The 18,477-nt window shown below is 39.1% G+C and overlaps 2 protein-coding genes across 3 annotated transcripts in view; one reads left to right on the top strand and one right to left on the bottom strand.

Moving 5' to 3' along the window:
• The window catches only part of LOC138971512 (uncharacterized), a 247,650-nt gene that overhangs the window by 161,756 nt on the left and 67,417 nt on the right, over positions 1–18,477 (top strand). The gene's annotated exons all lie outside the window — the stretch shown is intronic.
• LOC138971514 (prestin-like) overlaps positions 1–18,477 on the bottom strand; it is a 90,461-nt gene that overhangs the window by 49,793 nt on the left and 22,191 nt on the right. The window lies entirely within an intron of this gene.

The following is an 18,477-nucleotide window of genomic DNA, read 5'->3' as shown; positions in this document are numbered from 1 at the left end:
GCGTGTGTTATAATGCAATATGTTATGATGTAATGTGTGATGATGTATTCGGTGTTTGATAGTGGATGTATGCTTGTTAGTTGTAGATCTAGTACGATGTTTGAGGCTGTAATGTTTGTGCGGGTGTCATATGTAGCCGTACGAGGGTTCCAGTGTGTGAGTTGTGCATGGCCGGGCGCTAGAGTGCTGCATGAATGAGTAAGTGCATGTGGAGTTGTATGGCTGGGTGAATTGTGGGTTGCGTACGTCCGAGGGGCACATGTAGCCTGTGTGTCTGAAGTAGTGGGTATGTGTGCGTAAGGGTGTGTTGATATTGAACTTCAGTTGTTGCTTTGTAAATGTCTATGTATCAGTGTATTATGTCTTGCCACACACATGCCAAATTTCCTTGTATTGATGAGGACAATAAAATTTCTTGTATCTTGTATCTTGTATCTTGTATCTTGCTATCAATTCATTGGGATTTACCTGTCAAGTGTGGACAAAGTTGTCGATGCCAGGTCGATGCCTGAACATAACAGCAGCGGAAGAGAGTGGACATCCCCCTATCTGTCGCCTTGTCTGCGGAAGAGAATGACGTCTTCCTATGTGAAGAAAATGAGGAAAAAGAAAATGAGGAAAAAGAATATATAGATTGTACACAGGTGTATGGGTAAATTTGATCTTTAGCGTGTTAAATTCATAGCTCATAATTCAATTTTATTTCTCAAATAGATCAGATAGATGTAGCTGTTGTAAACTTTGCGATTGTGAAGGAAATGTATCGGCAGAATAGAAGGAAATGTATCGGCAGAATACTTCGCGCGTCATGAATCGTAGCGCCACGCGTTGTAAATCGCAACGCTGCACAACGCGCCGCGCGCTGTGAATCCACTTCGGAAAAAATTCTCCATCTCTAACCCCTATCTGTCGCCTTGTCTGCGGAAGAGAATGACGTCTTCCTATGTGAAGAAAATGAGGAAAAAGAAAATGAGGAAAAAGAATATATAGATTGTACACAGGTGTATGGGTAAATTTGAACTTTAGCGTGTTAAATTCATAGCTCATAATTCAATTCTATTTCTCAAATAGATCAGATAGATGTAGCCGTTGTAAACTTTGCGATTGTGAAGGAAATGTATCGGCAGAATACATCGCGCGTCGTGAATCGCAGCGCTCCTCGTAGCGCCGAACGTTGTAAATCGCAACGCTGCACAACGCGCATCGCGCTGTGAATCCACTTCGGAAAAAATTCTCAATCTCTAATTCCCCCCCACCCCACTTCCTCATGTATGGCCTATGCGAAAGAGAATGGCAAAATCACAATGGAATAAACCCTGTGTGTCCTGTCTCATGTCCCCACACTCTTGACATACAACATTTGTACTTAGTCGCTATGGTGAAAATCTGAAAGAACAAACAAAATCCATACTTAAAACATTTGTGAAACAAAATACTTTTCCAACTCAAGGGAAGTAATCAAAATCACGCTCACTAAACCACATTGAAGTGGAGTACACCAAAAACGAAATGAACAAATACTGAACGATTTCCAACAATTGAAAGGTTTTAGGCAGCAAACTTAGTCGCTACGGTGAAAATCTGAAAGAACAAACAAAATCCATACTTAAAACATTTGTGAAACAAAATACTTTTCCAACTCAAGGGAAGTAATCAAAATCACACTCACTAAACCACATTGAAATGGAGTACACCAAAAACGAAATGAACAAATACTGTACGATTTCCAACAATTGAAAGGTTTTAGGCAGCAACTCTTCTGCAAAATCTTGTTAGAGCGTCTTTGCTATTAAATAAACGATTCTCAACAAAAAAGAGATCTACAATGATGTCAAACTGCCCACACGGCCACAGTCAATTGCTGACGTAACCACAACCACACGTGCCGTGGCACTTCGTGTCACGAACTCTAAATGCAAATGAAAGGCATCAAAACCAACCTAAATCATTGTTATGGTCATATAAAACCTAGAATATAATCATACTGTGTTGTTATCCTCATATATAAAGAATAAAATTGCTTACTTGTTGTGTTTTTACGGGTTTAGCAAGTTTTGACAGAGCTGGGACAGCTGCTCAGTGCTGCCGGTTCCGAGCAGACGACACTTTCGAAAGCGAGGTCGGAACCTTAAAATTTGCGGATCGTAGCACAATAGGAACAAGTCGCGTAAGGCGAAAATACAATATTTAGTCAAGTAGCTGTCGAACTCACAGAATGAAACTGAACGCAATGCCATTTTTCAGCAAGACCGTATACTCGTAGCATCGTCAGTCCACCGCTCATGGCAAAGGCAGTGAAATTGACAAGAAGAGCGGGGTAGTAGTTGCGCTAAGAAGGATAGCACGCTTTTCTGTACCTCTCTTTGTTTTAACTTTCTTAGCGTGTTTTTAATCCAAACATATCATATGTATATGTTTTTGGAATCAGGAACCGACAAGGAATAAGATGAAAGTGTTTTTAAATTGATTTGGACAATTTAATTTTGATAATAATTTTTATATATTTAATTTTCAGAGCTTGTTTTTAATCCGAATATAACATATTTATATGTTTTTGGAATCAGCAAATGATGGAGAATAAGGTAAACGTAAATTTGGATCGTTTTATAAATTTTTATTTTTTTTTACAATTTTCAGATTTTTAATGACCAAAGTCATTAATTAATTTTTAAGCCACCAAGCTGAAATGCAATACCGAAGTCCGGGCTTCGTCGAAGATTACTTGACCAAAATTTCAACCAATTTGGTTGAAAAATGAGGGCGTGACAGTGCCGCCTCAACTTTCACGAAAAGCCGGATATGACGTCATCAAAGACATTTATCAAAAAACTGAAAAAAACGTTCGGGGATTTCATACCCAGGAACTCTCATGTCAAATTTCATAAAGATCGGTCCAGTAGTTTAGTCTGAATCGCTCTACACACACACACACACACACACACACACACACGCACAGACACACACACATACACCACACCCTCGTTTCGATTCCCCCTCGATGTTAAAATATTTAGTCAAAACTTGACTAAATATAACAAAACGAAAGTAAAGATAAATTCTGGTTACAGTACACTGTGGCAGAATGGTTTCGGAACACTTTAAGAAGGAGACTGACTTACCTGTCTCGCTTGTCGATGCCTGACTTGAACAAATAGACCCTATCGGTATTCCAAGCTCTCGTGATCTCTCGCAAACTTCAGAGCATAGCAAAGCATGCGGTACAGCGATCTCGTGCGAGCTGCACAAGCCAAAGTTCGAAGTTCTCGCGATGTTCAAAGCATAACAAAGAGCGTGTCTCGCGAGAGCTGCTCAGATACCGAAAAGGTCTATACACTTGCCGAGTCGGGCTTGTCGATGCGTTTCCGTGCAGCAGGAAGTGATGTCCCGATCGTTTAACAGCCAATGGGGACGCCTTCCGGTCACGTCGTCTGCCAGAACATGTCGCGCCAGAATGCCAGAAAAAGCCATTTGGCTTCGGAATCGGCTATTCTAACCGGGCGCATCGTGCGCGCCGCAAAATGTTTCTAGATGGGGGCCCAAATCGGCCGGGTTTGGGAGGAGATAGCGATGCAAGGCCCCAAAACGGTCGCGTATTATGATATAGATTCTGTAAAATATCACGCCTGTAACTGCACAGAAGCAAATTTCGTAGCATTCGCAACAAATTACTGGTGTAAACTTTAATGTGAAGAACTGCCATCAGTTCCACAAAAACCTGAACCTTTCTGCAGTACTGAGGCCGAGTTTCAAGCTTCTAGGACCTTGCAGACAGCGAACAGCATTCGGAGAATGAGAATTATCCTACAACTTCTGTGTTTGCCCCCCGAAGCTGCCGTGTTTCTCCCCCGCAGCTGCCGTGTTTGCCCACCGTTTGTGTTTGACCACCGACCATGCACACTCATGTTTATGTGTTTACTCAGGTATTGTTTTTATAAACACATTTTATAATATTTGTGTGTTTCAGCACGTATGGATTATAAATGCTACCAGTGTGGAACAACTTTTGCCATCTTCCATGAAATTATCGCCCATAACGTCAATGAACACCCCGATAAACAGCTCAAAATTAGAATTTTGACCGTCAACAGTAACACTGGGAAACAATCGTATGCAGGGCACGATTATAAAGTCATTCCGGCAGATGTTCTGAAAGGCGGACAAAGAATAGTTGCAAAGGATTCGCACAATATTGTTCTCATTTCAAATGACGATTCTTCAATTGAGGAAGATCCTACAGAAGCAAATGCACAACAACAGGTTCAGAAACTGTTGCCAGACGTAATTACCCAACTAAAAAGAAGTGGACAGTTGGATATGTCACGGTAGAGACGAAGATCTGGTAGAAACGTCGTTTCTACCAGTAGAGACGAGGATCGTCGTTTCTACCGGTAGAAACGACGTTTCTACCAGCGGAGACGACGATCGGAGTTTCTACCGGTAGAAATGACGATCGGAATAAAACGTTTGTGTGTGTGTGTGTGCAATGTAGGTGATTTTGTCAATTATGAACACAGTTCTATCTTACCGGAAAGAACTCATTTTTAACGTTGTTTACAGAGCACGTGCATTTGTGGGAAATGTATTGACAATGTCAGCAAATATTGTTCACCTACTACAACTGCCTTCACTGACCAAACGAAGACAGCAATCACAACTTTTTTTTTCCTTCAGAGTGAACACAATTCGTGAAATATCTCTGTTAGTTTGACTTCCGAAAACAGTATTCCACAGACCTTCAACATTCTTATAGCTGGCTATTCTAATTGTTGCTAAAAATTGTTGATAATGGAACAAAAAGAAGAGTTCTACAAATTGTTAAGGCTTCACATTGATAGCCATTGATACCAGCTGTTTTAAAGACTTGTGTATTATTTGTGCTATATGAGATGACTTTTACCAGCTGTTTTAAAGACTCTTGTGTATTATTTGTGCTATGTGAGGGGACTTTTACCAGCGGTTTTAATGACAAGATCAAAGTTTCTCTCGCTTTCAACTCGCAACCATCTGTTTTAAAAACTCTTGTGCATTATTTCTTCGTTTCTACCGGTAGCAACAATTAAAATAGCCGGCTATAAGAATGTTGAAGGTCTGTGGAATACTGTTTTCGGAAGTCAAACTAACAGAGATATTTCACGAATTGTGTTCACTCTGAAGGAAAAAAAAGAGTTGTGATTGCTGTCTTCGTCTGGTCAGTGAAGGCAGTTGTAGTAGGTGAACAATATTTGCTGACATTGTCAATACATTTCCCACAAATGCACGTGCTCTGTAAACAACGTTAAAAATGAGTTCATTCCGGTAAGATAGAACTGTATTCATAATTGACAAAATCACCTACATTGCACACACACACACAAACGTTTTATTCCAAGGATCGTCGTTTCTACCGGTAGAAACGACGATCCTCGTCTCTACTGGTAGAAACGTCGTTTCTACCATATCTTCGTCTCTACCGTGACAGATACATATATTCTTTTCCACGAACTGGTCGCTTCAGGCGACTTTCCTCTAAATAATATCGCATTTAAACTGTTTTTGGATGTAGTTAGGTTGTTTTCGTGTCGCACAGTTAGGGCAATGAGATATGGTAATGACACCACACTTTTCTGGCGTACCGGCTACAAACTGTTCCACGGGAAATTTCTGAGATTCATGGGCGGTCCAAAACATGAGGGCAATCTACTTGATGGGTCCGGGTCGTCCGTGGATAACAGGCTGGAGCCTGTTGATGCGAAAATTAACTTCGCTGTCCCAGCTTCAAAGTTCCTGGAAACGTCTGCAGTCATCAAGACAGAGATCAAGCCTGGCATCATCGATGATTGTCTGAAAACTGTGGCGAAGCATTCAAAGCAAGTAAAAGTGAGCTTTGATTCGAAGAAAATTAATGGCTCCTTGACTCACAAGAAAGGAGATGTGGATCTATTTGGCTGCGAAAACGCCCCTACGTTTGCTCAGCTAAATGAAAGAAAGATGCAAGAACTACAGATTCTGAAAGACATGGCGCAAAAGGCAGAGCTGGGCACTCTCACCCACACAGACATTCAGAATGCGGTCCACCTAATCAGTGTTCGCATCAAAGAACTCAGACAGATGGCCTACCTCAAGACAGAGGGGGTAAAGAAATTCAAGGCCTTGGGTCAGCCTGATTGGCGCACGTCGAAGTACGTATTCGTGATCAGTAGCCTCCAATCATCTCTCTTCGAGATTGCAGCAACAATACAGACGAGCCTTAAAGCTGTGGTCTATTTATGACTTTCCGGGGCTACGAGGTTGAAAAATAGGGATAAAATCATGTACAGAATTCTGTACAGCAAACGCTACCCGAAACCCCACCTATACGGCGTGTATGACCTTGAGAGCTTCAGTCAACGCTTGAATTTTGCAGGGATAACATCCGGTTTGCTCTCTCAAGACTGATCATATTTTTATCTTCAAGAGAGATCAAGGGGAAAAAATAAACGCCCCGGCGAAAATTCGAACTCTCGACCTCGAGACTTCGTGTCGCATGTCTAAACCACTAGGCTACTGCGCCAATCGAGAAAAAGAAGGAAAAACATTGATATGAATTCATGTTATGTTATTCTTGAAGCAGCATGATTTATATCTCTATCCGCCCATTGTTCAGAAGTGAATACATGTATAACTATTTCTTAGATGTCTGTTTTCAACTGCACAGAGCTTTGGAGAGATTCAATTACTGTTCATGTCATTTTTCTTGCATGTTGTAAATAGAGATATCGCAGCTATTTGCATGACGCGAATGTCGTGTAGCATGACGGTGTAAACATGTCCTGCGATTCCGTGAAACATGTTTAGAGAAAGGGAGAATGTACGTTCTGGCTCACCGATTCCGACAGACCCTAAATATTAACGCAAAATAGGCTTCTGGACTAAACTTTTACTAACATGAAACATGCGACAAAATCAGAAAAATACTGCATAAATCCATACAAAAAAAAATACAGTAAAGTAAGGTTGTTTTGAACCAATGCCGGGTCTGTCGGAATCAGTAACCCAGAACGTACATTCCCCCTTTCTCTCATACAACCACGGAAATTACAAGCCGTTGCAGGTGTTCAAGCTAAATAATCGTCTCGTATCGAAAACAAAAGCAGACGACAAATTTAGTCAGTTGGAGTTGTCTCCCGTACTCCTGTAGCATGCAGAGAGAAAGGGGGAATGTACGTTCTGGCTCACCGATTCCGACAGACCCTAAATATTAACCAAAAATAGGCTTCTGGACTAAACTTTTACTAAAATGAAACATGCGACAAAATCAGAAAAATACTGCATAAATCCATACAAAAAAAATACAGTAAAGTAAGGTTGTTTTGAACCAATGCCGGGTCTGTCGGAATCAGTAACCCAGAACGTACATTCCCCCTTTCTCTTATACAACCACGGAAATTACGAGCCGTTGCAGGTGTTCTTTATGGATATCCTGGATTTTTTGCTGTTGGTCTCCCCTTTCGTTTTATTTACAGCAAGCTAAATAATCGTCTCGTATCGAAAACAAAAGCAGACGACAAATTTAGTCAGTTGGAGTTGTCTCCCGTACTCCTGTAGCATGCACTAGTCAGTTTAGATCAGTGCGCTGCATCTCAGACTCTGTGGCTGCACCAGACGGTTCGGGAATTCCCAACAAAAGAAAAGATCATACGGCACTGACAACTTCAGTGTCAGCTGAACACGAGAGCGTTCGGTCTTTTAGAAGATTTGTATTTTGAAATGAAAATTAACGAATATCGCGCTGTTCGAAGGAATGGAGTACATATCGGACAATGACCACGCTCAGGCTAAAACGATAGGACATCTGACCGACATGCGGCAACTGATGTGAATCGGACATTTGGGGATTTTCATCGTTATATGTCCGATGTCCGACGCCTAACGACATCCCTGCCTACATTATTCTGATTGATCACAACCAAACCTACTATCATTGGACACATCCAAATGCAAGCGTCTGTTCTTGAAAATTTCCCACTGATCTAAAAATAAAACCAGTGCAATTTCCTCTGTCGCGCTTTGCCACAGAAACTCACGGTTTGGCCTGTATTTCTGATTTGTGCGCAAAAGCTTTCTTTCTTTTTTCTTTTTTTTAACATAACAATGTTTAATGTCACTGTTTGTTTAAAAGACCATTGTCACATTTGTAAAAACAATGTTAAATTAGAAAATAAATAACATTTTGATTTATGATTTTTCCTACACCTGTGCTGAAAATAAGAACTAAAAATGTCGGTATATAAGTCGCTCAAATACAAGAAGGTATGAATGGCTCGGTTTGAGTTTGTTGCAGTTGACCCTGCACAATACGATCTATGATGTTTTTGGTAACAATTTTGCCGTGACGTATTTCACAACTTCCTGTGTTACACAAACTCAATTTTGCCTGTACCAGAAACAAGCCAGCTCCGAAATTCTCAAGAATTCTAGGATTCTAAAAATAGTACCGTTCACGCGTGAACGGTTGGTCTTGCTGGTAAACCGGCGGCTTGGGTCACTCTGTTCCAACACTACGCTTCAATATTTAGGCCGCCTGAAAAGGCAGCCACCGAGTGCACTTTATGCAAATGACTTGTGTAATATTGTTCCACCACGATTGGTTCTGGTGTATCACGTGGTTCATGAATATTAAAACTTGTTTATTGAATCAAGCTTTGAAAAGTGTACTTGGTGGCTGCTTTGAAACTCAACAAAGCCTACTCCCCTTTCACAAACACTTCCCCGTCATAGCGGGTTTTCCCGATTGACAAAAATTCTTATTACACACTCAGACTATTTGGAGCCGCGTTTGTTCTCCAGTGCCCAATTGCATAAGAATATTCTGGTGATGAATAAACGCGCTTTGTGTCATTAGCATCTAAAGATTTCTTGTTTACAATAGTTGTGTTGATCTGATGAAGCGCGGAACTGATCTTAGGGTTGTCATGGTGAAACACTCGCTTCTGAAACAGTGCTTCCTTGTAGTTATCATGCGATATGCTCGACTTTACAACCTGTTTGCTTACACCCTTTGCTTTTTTAACCACCCCTTTCTCACTTGCAACACTGTACATCTTTGCACGCAATCCAACATACTCCTTAATTATCTTCCCATTCATTTCATCTTTCATCTTTCCAATAACCTTCTTGTTAACATTTGAGTGCAATGGTGATTCTTTAGGGTAGTCGCAAGTGTCATAAAAAGAATCTTTTCCTTTTACTGCAGGACTTTCAGCTTCTAGATCTTTGTAAATGTCATCCGCTGGAATGTCAAGTAAGAATGAATCTGTGTCTGTGTAAAGTACTCTCGATTTGGGATATCTTGGCTTCAAATAATCATACAAAAACTCAAGCATCAACAGTTTTGACAACTCTAGCACAGTAAAGCCTATGAATACTGGTTTGTCAAGCTTGACTACAAGTTTTTTCATTAAGATACCATACAGCTGTTCATGAAAGTATTTAAAGTCTTGATACTGTGGTTTGGATGTCAGCTTGATGGCCTCATTTTCTCTTGTAACAAGTCTAACATCCTTTCTCTTGTGTGGGTTTTCCATTGTCTTACCAAAGCAACTGTTGTTCATCAGTTTAAAAAAGTCTTTCTCTGATGCATCAGCGGCTTTGGTTCTCAGTTCTGTGTTTTTCATGATGTAAGGTTTCATAAACTGTTCTTGATCAAATAAAATTATACGATGAACAGCCATCAAAATTAATCCATGTCTAATGTAAAACTGTAACAGTCTGTAGTGACACACATACTTCTTTTTGTGAAACAGATTGGGCACCAGCTTTGGAGGTTCTCTTGGGTTTACTTTTAACCTCTCAGCCGCTAAAGGATAATCATTATGTAGATCATGAAGTGATAGTGGATAGTCTAAGTCAACTTCTAGTATCCATCCCTTTCGACTGTCTGGGCCTGCTTTTAATATTGTCAGCACAACACATTGTGAAAATGGTCCTGAATAGATCTTAAAGTTCCGAAGTGGAAGCGTCTGACACATTGCCCAACCATACAAATTGTTTGCATCTAGATACATGATGTAATTAGAAGGTTTCATAGGATCAAAGTCGTCCAAGTATTTGTTGTTGGCTTTGCAGTAATTGTGTGAAGCCATACTGATTCCTCCACGTAGTCCATTTTCAATCATCTGAAGTGTAGGTAGATCTGATAGCAAGTCAATCTTTACTCCTGTAAATCTAAGAAATGCATCCCAGCTCATGCCTGGTGCAGATATGTAATGTGAAGGATCTAGATTGTAGTGCTTCATACATGTTCTTCTGTAATTCTCAAATATATCTGCAAGTAAACAAACATCAGCCAACAAATATTGATCATGATAATCACCCATTGTATTACATCCTAATTTATTCCATGCAGTCTTAGCGTGTTCATAGTCTTCGTCACTTATACCTTTACCCTTCAGCCGTGAGAAGTAAGCATCCTTTGGTGGTAACTCATCTTCATCAAACCTCTCCCACGAATCCATGTATTCATATGGATAGACTCCCTTTCTAACTAAGTCACTGTCAAAGTACTTACATGTGATTGGGAAAGCAGTTAGTGATGAAGATAAAGACTCAAGTGTTCCCATCAGATGTTGAGCAGAATCGTAGAAGTATAAACTATTCAGAGTAAAGGCCATGTACTTTTCTGAAGACTGCGCAATGCATCTTGCTTTGTATTCATCAGTTACTGCCTGCATGATCAGATGTGAATCATAACCGCGCAAGTTATGGAAGAAGATTGGAAGCTTCCAAGTCTTAGGATCAAACTTTAATTGTAGATTACATTTGCTGTGTGCTGCTCCTCGGAACTGCCCACTTACATGATCATGATCTCTTACTATTGGATTGTCTGTGTTTGGTGTTAGACTTTGTTCGCATATCCAACACTGTGTGGTAGAGTTAAACTGTTCTTGGTCTTCAGGTTTCATAACAATGTCTGAAAGATTCAGTTGTTTGGAGCAGTCATTTCGCACTTGGTTCATTTGCTGTAAGAAGTTCTTTGCTGCATTAGGTCCTCTGTACAATTGCGGTTTAGAATGTTTACCATCTGAACTAACAACAATAAATGCATATGAACAGACTTGATGATTACTTAGAGTTACTGTTTTAGGTAGGTCTTTTGGTAAAGGTCCTTCATATGGCACAATGATAGATTCAAAGTCAGCATAAACAACATAAGGATTTTTCTGTAGTTTGCATACATTCTTAAAATACACTTTGCTGTCTGGCGGTGGTGTTGTTAACTTCACAACCGCATCATCAACGCTCTTACAATGTTGCTTGTGTATAAGTGCTGCATGAATTGATGGAATACGCAAGAGACATCGCCTACAAAAGTCTTGTTTACTATTGTGATTGCTTGTGCTCGCCATCAGTCTACTCATTGTACGAATCAAAGTGTAATGATATTTTACACCATCAGTCATTAGTAACATGTCAACATGGTTAGTATCACAATCACCAATCGTTGGTGAGTTCTTTGATATTCTGACTGGTTTCAGTTCATCTTCCTCATCCCACGTGTAAACATTTACGGTGATGGGTTTGTTTTGCTGTTCAAATTTGTCAATGCTTGTAATGCTGACAGGAAATTCAATACCAGTAAAGTTTAGTTTATTTCTGTATGCATGATAGTTAGACACTCTTTCTGCATTTTTCTTTACACTGTACAGTCTTGCCAGAACACACCACATAAAACATTTGTCATCATCATTCTTTATGTTCAGCACAGCACGTTTTTTGACAAGAGCAGGAGGTAAAGGTATGTAACTTCTACCTCTGATGGGGGCAAATTTACTTAGCTTCAATTCTATTTTTAGAATTTCACCTTCTGACCATCCGGATCCTTTCATCTTTGCATCCTCTGCAGCTTGCTCAAACCGTTTCATCATTTCATCTGCCCAGTTTCCATTCAATTCTGCCATAGAATTAAGTGCTAGTTGTCTGGTTGAAACATGAACTTCTAGCACCTCATCACTGACTGTTTTGTATTTTATTAAACTGACTATCTGCACTTTTACTGGAGGTTCAATCAACAAATTGTTTGGAATTTGTTCAATGGCGTCTTGCACACTGGACTGCACATTTTGAGGATCCGTTACTTGTAATTCAACGGTGTCAAATACTGTCGATAAAGATTCTAATACAGAGTCTTCCATCGCTGTGAGTTTGATTTTATAACTCAAAATAAAAATATAAATTAAAAAAATGAAGTTGCTTAGAATTCTTTCTCAGAGCTTCCATTTTTGTTAACACTATAAAATCTGAAATAAAAAATCATTTAACATTTGTACCGCGTGGAACTAATTGTAATTCCTCTTTTACAAAGGCTCTTTGCGGTGCTGGTTCTCTCAAGTAATATATAGGTGGATTTGTCTCTACTACTCTCTTGATTTCATGAATGTCAATACTCCAGATTGGATCCGTTGCACGCTTCCTGCTGTCACCCTCAGCTTCACCGGGTGCATATAAATATCTGACTTTCTGATTGAAAGGTAGTAATGCCACTGGTGTTGTTGACTTTGGAGCAACAGGTATTGTTTTCTGTTTGATTGCATCAACTGGTCTTAACCCTGTAGCTTTAAATACCTCCAGATTCATTGCTCTAAGTACTGATGGTAATCTTTTGACCCATTCAGTGTTACGCAATTTACTTTCTGTGTCCAAAAATTCCTGATGGTACTGATATGAAAACAGTTTTTCTGCCAACTGTTTGTTAAAGCTCTCAACAATAGCCTGTGACCTGTGGTTTCCTGGAATACCTCTCTTCACTGTAACATGATGTTTTAACAGAAGCTGGTTGACAGCTCCTTTAAACTCCTTACCATCATCGCACTGAATCATTCTGGGATACTTTAGTGGTCCACGTCTGTAAATTTCTTGCAGGGCAACAGCTGTAGCTATAGCACTTTTCTCTGTCAACGGTTCAGCATCTTTGTATCTTGTTGCAACATCAACTACAGTCAGTGCATACTTATATTTCTTCCTTCTGACTGTGTCATGCGGTAAATACAGCAGGTCTATTTGATGAGTGTCATTCGGTTTAATGTTAACAAAGTGTGGTCGTGTAATTTTTCTTGGTGCAGGTAAATAGATCTGCCAAACTGCCTGCTTTGACAACCATTTCTTTGCTATATCTTGAGAAACACCTGCTGCGTCACTGAGCTTGTCAATAGCAGTTCTTCCTTTCCAGTATCCTTTTGGGGAATAATATATTTTAGATAACAAAGCATCACTCATGGTTTTTTAAATGACAGAATATTAAGATTTGACAGCACGCGCAATAAAGTAAACAACAGCCATACCAATAACAATAAAAACAATCTCTCCCACCTTCTGCTCTTCTGAAGGCTGATAAAAGTCACCCAGTTTTGGAGGAGCACTTGTCTTCATTTTCTTTCCAGTTACAAGATAGTATTCTTGAATGGCTGCATCAACATTGGCAAAGGTTTTGTTTGCATGTCCTTGCTGCCTGAGTTTATCATTCATAAAGTCTAACTGCGCAATTCGTTTCTTCTCGTATTCATCCTGTGCTTTCGCCAGTTGTTCCATGGCTTTGTTGTGCCTTTCCCTCTCTTCACCATTTTGCAGTTTAGAAAACAAATAGTTGCTGCCAGAAAATGCAAGCGCATTTACAATCGCACCTCCCACCATCATAACCAAGCTAGCCATTTTATTGTCTTACATGTTTATATTTTCTGGAATAATTCCTTGCTTCACCAGGAAGTCTTTTGTTGCAAAGGAAGCTGTCACAACACCAATTAGTTTAGCACCGTCTTCGAAGTCTAACTTTCCCAAGTCGGCTGGTTTCATTCTGAGGAGACTTTTACCCAGCATTGTGTAACCTACACTCAAGCCTCCAATCACTGCAGCGTGATAAACTAGATTAACTATTGTCTTTTCAGAACTCATTTTTATGTTATCAAAATTAAAATATTAAAATTATTCCATATGAAATGAATCCACTGCAGGTACTACTGTGGGCTTTTTTATTGTTTGTACTGCTTTGTTTGTTGGTTTTGGTGTTTCTGATTTTGGTTTTTCTGACACTTTATATTTGCCTTGCCAAAGTTTGTAAAGCAAGTATCCACCTCCTCCAACAACAGCTGCTACAGCTACTTTTCTGTATGATAGAAATGAAGATTTTAATTCTTGATCAGTTTGTGTGACCTTAGTCACTTCAGGAATGTTTGGTGTCTGCTCAACCTCAGACATAATGTTCTGCTTTGCCTTTTGATTTAACTTTTTTTGTCTGTTCCATTCGGCTAGTTTTTTTCCTGCTTCTACTCTACCAGGTTTCTTTGTCACTGTGTTCACTTCTGGTATTTTCGTCTGCTCCACTGTCTGCTTCAACTGATCTGTCATCTTTTTTATTCTGAAAATTATTGTGTTTGAAAGTAATTAATCCAGCAACAAATGGTACTAATAAAGCACCAAATCGATAATACAGGCCACAGGCAAGAGATTCGAGGGACTTGGAAACAACAGGGTCATGAGTTAGATCATGTGTTAAGTCTTCCTCCGAGTCGAGAGGTGTAAAATGTCCAAAAATCTTTGTGTACAAACCTATAACAGTCTGTCCAATACTTCTAACCATCTTAGAACCAAGCACTGATTCATACCGTCCATGATACTTTTCTATATCTTCTGAGGAAAGATGTTGTACTTCTTCCACAGTTAACTGCTGCCCAAGGTAGTGTTTTGTTTTTCCACAAACAGCAAGTGAATACAATCTTTCTTTTTTATCAGGTATAGTCCTACTGTCACAGATTTCAATATCTGTAGCAGTCTGCATCAGCAATTCATCACAGTTCATTTTATTTTGATGCAGAATAAAATTAAAATCTAGTAATTAAACTTGAGTAAGAACTTAGGTAGGAACTTAACAAGAACTTAAGTAGGAACTTAACAAGAACTTAGTAAGAACTTAACAAGAACTTGACAAGAACTTGACAAGAACTTAGTAAGAACTTGACAAGAACTTAACAAGAACTTGACAAGAACTTGAGTAAGAACTTGAGTAAGAACTTGACAAGAACTTGAGTAAGAACTTGACAAGAACTTAGCAAGGATTTCTACAAACATACATACTGAACTGGTTGATCAGTTTTTAAAACCAGTTTCGAGTGCTTAGAATATTTCAGATTATTCTTTATTCTTTCTCTCTCCTGTTTGTTTTCAATGACATCATTTTCTCGAAGGCACTCTTCAAAACTGTCACGGTCCTTTGAATAGAACAATGTTATTGTTTTGAGTTGCTCTCTAAAGTCTTTCAGAACTGCATTGTATTTTTGTGTTAATATCCAAACTGATATTAATGCATGTCGTCCACTGAATGCAAGCTTTGCTAGTGCACTTTTCTTTCTAACAATGTCACGTTCTGCTGCACAGTCATCAATAATAAACAGTGTTGGCGTGTTCTGAAAAAGATCGAAATAATGCTCCAAGCAAACATTTAGACGATCAGAAGGATTTACAATAAATATATTTTGATCAGACCATATGAATTTTCTCTCCTTGTATGTTCTGTTATGCTTTATGGTTGGACAGAATATGACTATGTGTTCAAAGTGATTTATGTAAACAGTCTGTAATAAATCCAAAACATATCTTGTTTTGCCGCAACCTGTTGCCCCACAAATCAAAGAACAGTGTGGATCTTTTGGAAGAAAATCTAGATACTTCATTTTAACACGTTCAATAAACAATATCCTGTAATCTGCTTTCAGAGATGTTTAACTGCGCATCTGACACAACAAACACGTAGATCTTAACTGATTTACTACTACTCCCTACTTCCTTTTCAATTTGTATTGTGATTCCTTCTGATCCGTTTTCAATTCGCCTTCCACTTCCATGCAGTTTGTTGTCGTCAGTTGTTCTGAGATCCAGCCATAACGCATATTTATTTGTCAAGAAATCTTCTACGCCAACACCGTGTAAATGTAGATCTTTAGCCACAAGATCAGATGTTGGGTCTTTCAATCTTCCTCCAGTAAAGTACTTTCTTGCTTCATCATAGTGTTGGTATGGCAGCATGCCAGATGCAAATATTTGGTTTGGCTGCCCTTCAATTGTGCAATATACTCTATTGATTAGTGGATTGTAAAACTTTTCTATTTGCCTTTCATATGAATCTTTTGGTTCCTCAAACAACATAAGTATTCCCTTCATTGACCTAGCTGGTGTATTCAAGTTAATGTTCCAGATTGGATCAGCCTGGCTTTTTGAAAGTGTACTGTGATTCAACACTCTTTCATAATAGATAGGCAGCTTAGAACTGTACTGATTTTCTATAAGTCTAGCCAGTTCAGGATGGTTTACAACATCAAACTCTAAAGAAATTCCAGACACCTTATACTTTGCTTCCGGGTCTTGTGAAAGCATAACACGATCATAACTATTGAAAGTCAGGTCGTATGACAGCCTGTCACGCAATGCTCCTTGATAGAAGGGAGGATGTGAATTTATGAGTTCAAAGTCAAGTGGAATACAAAATTTGTTTCCAAAAGCAACATTGACAGCGTTATCTTTTTTGTTGTCAGCTTTATCTCCTGCTCCTATTCTAACTTTTATCCCATTGTCTGACTGAATCCCTTGAAACACTCTGTTTTTCTTTTCATTGTCAGTCAACCAATTATCTGCATAAACTAAAAAAACATCTGCATTATTCAATGACATCACTTCCCGCCCTTCCAGTTTGACAGTAATCTTCCTCACAATTGCTCTTCCTACATTATAAGCCAAAGTCCTATTTTCATCTGAGCCAGATTCTAATTCTAATTTGAATGATAGTCTTACAGTGCCTGGTACAATAACATCGTTCTTACCCAGATTAGGAAACCTAACAGTAAGTATTTCATTCTGATCAATAGTAGAAGGATTATTTGTAACTATAACTGTTTGCCTTATTCCTTTTACCCCGAGAGGTTCTTTCAGCCTTCTGTAAGGATCAAGAACAGAACCGAACGATTGTGCCATCTTTTTTTATTTTCAAAATAAAAAATAAGTTACAAATGGCAGAAGGTGGATTTGAAGATTTATTTGAGCCAGCGGACGACATGAGCGAAGCAATCCCTTTGGTTCCCTACCATCATTCACTGCATTATGAGGTGGCACGACATGAACTTCTGGAAGGTAAAGTTAGAGATTTCTACAAAAGTTTAGGAGAAGAACCTGATGTTTTAGATCCAAACCAGTTCAAAATGGAAGCAAATCATTTATATACAACTAGCGATAAAGGAGAAAAAGTCCAACTTACATATAAATCTAATCCTGCTAAGTTTCTATCAAAAGTTTCACTAAAACAAAAACTTACTGCTAATCGACTTAGGCAATTAGATATTGTGCCTAGCACACGGTCATCATCTTCCCATGTTGTTTCCTTACTTCAACAAGCAGAACTAGGACTACCAACTGCTACTCAAATAGAATCTGTTCCATTGCAAGATCTTAATAAACTTGCAGATGAGGCTGATCAACTTATACAAGAGATAGAGACTTCTTTTTCTGAGGAAACTTCACTGAAGACTCCACATGAACTATTACCTATGAGAGAAATAGAAGCCCTTAATCAATCACTACAAACCATCAGAGGTGAAATAGCAAATAATCTGTCAAAACTAGGTCAGCTGGATGAAGATATAAACAAAGAGAAACAAAAACTTGCTGATGCTGATGATTTGAACCTAGAACAAGAAGTAAAAAACAGAATTTCTAAGCGTTTAAAAGATTTGCAGGAGGAGAAAGCCATAAGGTTAGAAGTTCTAAGTAACAATAGAGAACAACTGAGAACACAGGTCAGCAGAATAAAAAATACAATTCAAAGAATCCTTTACGAAGACACAACTCTTGCTGAAAGAATTAGAACGCTTTTCAGAGAGCAGGGAATCACAATAGCTAGTATACTAACTGCGTTAGGATTTGCAATAAGCACATTAGTGTTAACACTCACAGGTGGCACTGTCACACCTCCACCTCCACCTCCACCTTCACCTCCATCTGATCCGGGATGGGTAAAGAAACAACTCAAACACATTGCAGAACTATTAAAGAAACTAGCAGCAAAAGCTTTGGGTGCACTTCCAGGAATCATTGGTTCAATTGTTAGCTGGCTGTTATCTTTTGCAGGTAAAGTTGTTGGTTTCATGGCTGAACATCTCTGGACTCTAATAGTTTTAATTGCAGGTGTTCTGCTAACGAGAATAAAGCAAAAGTAAGCCTACACCCACTCCACCAATTACTAGAGCAGTCTTCTGCGATTCATGATCATCACTAATACTAACAGCTTGATCATCCCTAGTGACAGAATGATCTTCACCTGCAGCGTGATCTTCACTTGTCACGCTTTGTTTCTGTTCATTGTGATATGGCTGTAACATCGTTCTGATTTCTGAATTCAGTTCTTCACCCTTTCCAAGCGGCTGGGTGTCACTAGCAATAATGATTTCATTGTTATAATTTGTTATTGTTCCAATCTGCAGCTGG

The sequence above is a fragment of the Littorina saxatilis genome, linkage group LG7, assembly GCF_037325665.1.
Source record: "Littorina saxatilis isolate snail1 linkage group LG7, US_GU_Lsax_2.0, whole genome shotgun sequence".
Taxonomy (NCBI): domain Eukaryota; kingdom Metazoa; phylum Mollusca; class Gastropoda; order Littorinimorpha; family Littorinidae; genus Littorina; species Littorina saxatilis.
The sequence above is the reverse complement of the archived record's forward strand: the minus strand, read 5'-3'. Positions and strand labels throughout refer to the sequence as shown.